Source organism: Dermacentor albipictus, chromosome 4 (assembly GCF_038994185.2).
Source record: "Dermacentor albipictus isolate Rhodes 1998 colony chromosome 4, USDA_Dalb.pri_finalv2, whole genome shotgun sequence".
In the NCBI taxonomy this organism is placed as follows: Eukaryota; Metazoa; Arthropoda; class Arachnida; order Ixodida; family Ixodidae; genus Dermacentor; species Dermacentor albipictus.
Window position 1 is genome coordinate 107,660,715 of NC_091824.1, and position 6,000 is coordinate 107,666,714.

Below are 6,000 nucleotides of genomic sequence, written 5' to 3' on the forward strand. Positions count from 1 at the left end.
TCCTGTTCGCTGAACTTTGGAAGTGCTTGACCTGCACATATATGAAAAAAAGGCGTTTATTTAATGTCATGACGTAAGAATGACAAGTGGTGAAATGTTGTCGTTTCAACGATTGTTGCAATTTCAACTCGTCAATGGCAGCTTCAGATTTCTTGCTAATAAATGCATCAATAAGTGCACACACATTCATTAAAAAAAATCAAGAATTTCTTGCTAATAAATGCATCAATAAGTGCACACACATTCATTAAAAAAGATCAAGAACAGCTAGAATAAATAGTTTACAACACATTCTTATTGTGTCTGGCTATCAAAATTGATATATTGCGTCGTAATTTATTACATGTGCCTGCAAACAAGTGTTTTAATGAAAGAAATGCCGCAGTTTCGCCCGAAAGGCGAAGCATTAATAGCGATAGCAAAGTATTCGACTAGATGAAGTGAGTTTCATAGTTTAATTTGTCGCATAAATTGCAGCAAACATTCACTTTCTAATTAACTTAACAATGGCGCCACGGCGCGCGCACAGGCACCCCTATACAGATCTCATTCGTTGATCGCAAACACTTGCTGTCACAACGATGGCCTAAGGAAGGGCGCCGCAGCAGGAGCGAATGCTTGATGCTGCCTCTCGCTTCAATGCATCCCCAAAACTTGAAATTACGCGACCTTCAAAATAGGTGCGCGAGAAGACGGTGCTCAAGAAGCCACCGTCCTTTGTACTTATAAATCAGAATTGCTTGCATGCATGCATGCATACATACATACATACATACATACATACATACATACATACATACATACATACATACATACATACATACATACATACATACATACATACATACATACATACATACATACATACATACATACATACATACATACATACATACATACATACATACATACATACATACATACATACATACATACATACATACATACATACATACATACATACATACATACATACATACATACATACATACATACATACATACATACATACGACGTACGTAGCCGCCGGAAACTGCGTGATGTACCCTCTGAATGCTAGCAGATTAAAACACACAAGGTGTGTTTTTACCAAGTGGCGGTGGTCGAAGTGCCCAAGCGGTTTCATAATGCAGCTGGAGGAGAATTCCCCAATGTGCGGAAGTTAGGTGAAAATCTTGGTGCATCACGACAACGCTGTGGACCACACAGCACTGAGCGTGCGGCACTTCCTACCGAAAATGGGGTGACAACGCCAAGTTACGTAGCCCTCTCTACTCCGTAAGCTTGCCCTTTGAGATTTCTTACCTCCACGCCTGAAGCGAAAGCTTAAAGGAGAGCATTTCTAAGACCTGGAGGAAACATAGAAGAAAACTACGGAAATACTGAGGTTCATAAGTTTTTAACAATATGTGAAACGGAGGCACGCGTCTGTTGTGTCCGAGAGTGTGCTCTCTAAATGCGATAAATGTTTTTTGTAGAAGTGGGCGAACATAAACTTTTTCGAAGACGAATCGAATACGAATAGTAAGTATCGAATCGAATGTAGAGTAGCCAAACGACGATGCGTATATTCGCATCAGCGGCACTTATTTGTTTTGCTTAGGTATCACACGTGTACTGAGTAGTGTAAAAAGACAGCTGAGTAACACCGACAAATTGTCAGTTTAAACAGATGATCACTGATTGTCATATTAAAAGCACGCATGAATAGCCGCTTCACTACTTTTAAGTGCCTAATTGCAAACGAACTTTCCAAGGAAGAATGGATGTTGCATGACTATAGCTTTCAAAAAGCGCTAAATAAGTGTTTGTTTATAAGCGCTAAAAGCGCTAAATAAATGTCAAATAGAAAGAAAAGAAAAGGCTGCAAAAGGACTTGTGTGCCGTAGACACATGTAAAAAAGCCGGTTGCAAGGAAAACATCCCTGTGTCCATCACTAAAGCTAGAACGCTCTTCGCTCAGCGTTCGCTGTTCTTTATGGATGGATGGATGGATGTTATGAGCGTCCCCGTCCCCGTCGCAGACTCTTACTGTAATATTGCATAATGTCCTACCTATGGTTAAATAAGAAAAACAGAAAAAAATGCCCTCGATGAATCCCAATAACGAAAGTTTCCGAACCGCTCTTGGGAACTTTGTTTTTGTACGCCTCCGTTGTTTGTCGCTTCCCTACTTTTCTTCCACCAATCTTCCTATCGCCTTCTACTAATCTCTACTGTGGAGATTTTCAAGCCCTGGTCTCACTGAACCCAAGGGCTTGAAGGAGGCCAGCGCTGCCTAAATGGACCACTGGACAGATATCTTCACATTATAGTAAAACATGCTTCATCGTTTCCGTAGCTTTACCGCAGCAAGCACATGCGTCTTCTTTCTTCTTATATCTCGCTTTATAAGAGCGTGTTCTATAGCTCGTGATCTCGCTTCGAAAAGTAATGAGCTTCCCTTTGAGTTATCATAAATTGTTTCTGTACTGATTTCGTTTGTTTCTCTCTTAAGTAGTTACTCATGGCAGGTTTCTTTTCCATTGTCGCCACCCATGAGATTATTTGATCCTCTCTGCCTTTCCGCTTGACGTTCTTTGTTGCTGTGCTGCTCACCATTCAGGCCCCATACTTGCTGGTAAGCTTCCTAGTTCTTTTCCTCCACTGCGAATCAATGTTTTTCCTGTACAAATACCTGAACGCTCTCACAGCCTGTCTATTTTCTTCCATATTCCTCAATCGTTCTTCGTAATCAATTTTACGAACTTCTCTCACTTGAAAACTTACCCAGCACACGGCACCCTGCAAAGCTTCATTTTTGGTCTTCCCGTGAGCGCCCAATGCGAGGCGTCCTACTGACCTTTGGTTACCATCGAGTCCTGATTGTACCCTGATTTCAAGCAAACAACCGCACTTCCAAAAGTAAGTCCTGTAACCATTACACCTATCCACATTCCCCGGAGCACCTCGTACCTATTGTATCCCCATAGCGCTCTGTGTTTCATAATGGCCGCATTTCTCTTTCCCTTTACTGTTATTGTTTTTTCCCTGTGTTTCCATATATCTACTGCCTTCGTTTATCGATATTCCAAGGTATTTATATTATCTCACCCGAGGTATTTCCTGGCGCTGTATTGGCACTGTCTGTTCACAGTTTTCATTGTATACCGTAACACCTGATATTTTAACGCTAAATTTCACATCTAAATTATCGCATTCCTGTCCACAGATATTAGCCAGCCGATGTACATCACCTTGCTTGTTAGCTAGCAACACAATGTGGTACACATAAAACATGTCTGGAAGCTGCTGCTCTCTGTACCCGCCTGTTTGTGTGAGACATTAAACCCGATATTACTTCATTCTAGCGCCCTCTCCATCCTCACCATGTACATCATAAACAGCAGTGGGGATAAAGGGCACCCCTGCCTCAGCCCCTTGTTGATATCAACTTTCTCCTCGGTCGCGATCCCTTCCCATACAGCGCAAACGGCATTTTCTAGGTGAATCTCTCTCGAAAGCTGTAGACAATCGTCCCCTAAACCTTCCCCTTCTAGAATATCCCGCAGAATGTTGCGGTCTACATTGTCATACGCTCCTGTAATTTCTAGAAAGGCCACATATAGCGGTCTCCTTTCTACTCTTGATATTTCAATACAATACGGTGTCACGGTCTCGGGAATCGAGAGAATGCACCGCCTAGGAACTAAAGCAGAAAATAAAACGCGACCTGTTATCCTCAAGTGGCAATGTTTCGAGGACAAGGCGAACATATTAAAGAACTATTCGAAGCTAAAGAATTCCAACATATCTGTGGGTGAAGATTTTTCTATCCGTGTGCGTAACATCCGAAAAGAACTTTGGAACAGCAGCAAGAGCAACCGAGATAGGGGCGAAAAAGTTACACTTGTGTACGACAAGATTAAAATCAATGGCCAGGTTTACGTCTGGGACGAACATAAAGGAGCCCGAGTGCCCGTAGGAAAGAAACCTGCAGTCCCAAAGAAAAAAAACTGACTAAACATGAAACGCCCCCCAGCCTAGTGATAGTGAACATAAATGCCCGAAGTGTTATGAACAAAAGCACGGAACTTGAAGCATTTATTATAGAACATAGACCAGATATTTTAACAATAACCGAAACATGGCTTTCTCCTGATGTTTCAAGCAGCGATATCTTCCCTCCGGGTTATACTGTCATGCGCAAAGATAGGTCCTCTCGCGGTGGTGGCGTAGCAATTTTGATAAGGGAAAATATTTACGTCACACCTATGCCTGAAATGGTTGATGCTGAAGCACTTTGGTGCAAAATCATGACAGATCGATCCTCCCTTTTTATAGGCACCATGTACCGGCCCCCTAATACTTCCTATGATATGCTACACGTGCTAGCAAATTATATGGAAAATCATTTTACACATACTACAAAGCTAATCCTTACGGGGGATTTCAACCTTGCCAGTATTGCATGGGACTCCCTTGATAACATAGCTGATAGAACTCACGCAGAGGTACTGCTTGATCTTTGTTTTAATCTTGGCCTTAGACAAATCATACGAGAGCCAACACGTGTTACTGCAAAAAGCAGGAATGTACTTGATTTGACGTTTGTGAGTGATGCTATCGCAGAAGACCGTGTTTCTTGGGAAGTTGTCGACGGCATATCGGACCACAAAGCTACTAAATGTTGCTTACTGTTAGGCACACCTCCGCCTACCGAAAAAGGGAGTACACGAATTTTCGACTGGGCGAATGCCGACGACGTCAGCGTTCTTGATTATCTAGATCACTCTTACTCCACTTTTACAACGTTCTCGAATGATAATACAGTTTCAGTGAATGGATTATGGTCAACATTAGAAAGAATCATTCAGCACTGTTTATCAAAATATATTCCCAGAAAGATCAAACCAGTACGTAGGACAAACCCTTGGATAACAAGAAACATAATATAACTAAAGCGAAAAATTGCCAGATTAAGGAAACTGAGAAATAAACTACCACTACCAGGCTACACTAATAAAATACGCGAAAACTCCCTGGCACTAAAGTCAGCCGTAAAAAAGGCAAAAGATGAATACATGAATGTAACCTTAAGTAATTTTATCAATACATCTCCGTCTAAGTTTTGGCGATACCTTAATCCAAAGTCACGTCAGACCAGTAATCCATCACCAACTGAAGCTATGGCAAAGGCTACAGAGTTCAATGAATACTTTATTTCAGTATTTACGCAAGACAACAGCAGACAACCGAACCTTCAATCCCTTCCTAGCTACTCAGCAGAACTAGACGACTTAATCATAACCGAGTCGGGAATTTTTTCCCTCTTACTAGAAATAGACCCAAAAAAATCCTGTGGCCCTGACAACATACCAAATGCATTTTTGAAGCGCTACGCGGAATGGATGTCCAAGTTCTTACTGATTATTTTTTTAAAATCATTGCAAATGGGCGAGGTTCCGGTGAAATGGAAAACTGCTAAGGTTATCCCTATATATAAATCCGGTGACCCAACCAGCACTGCAAATTACCGACCAATCTCGCTTACTTGTACGGCCGGCAAAATCCTTGAACATATAATCCTAAAGCACATAATGTCATTCATAGAAAAAATAATTTAATTGTCCCTAATCAGCATGGTTTTAGAAAAGGATTGTCTACGACTACTCAATTGATTGAGACAATCCACGACTTAGCGATTACACTGGACAAATGCAGTCAAACCGACATGATATTCCTAGATCTATCTAAAGCATTCGATCGAGTTTCCCATCCAAAGTTGCTTCAAAAACTTATCCACTACCTCGGTGACAACAACATCACCAAGTGGATAAAAAGTTATCTTACAGGTCGACGTCAATATGTATGTTTCAAGAACTACTCTTCGGATTTCGGCGATGTGCTATCTGGCGTCCCACAAGGAGCCGTTTTAGCTCCTATCCTCTTTCTTCTTTTTATCAATGATTTACACATTAATACTAACGCCACAGTAAGAATGTTTGCAGATGACTGTGT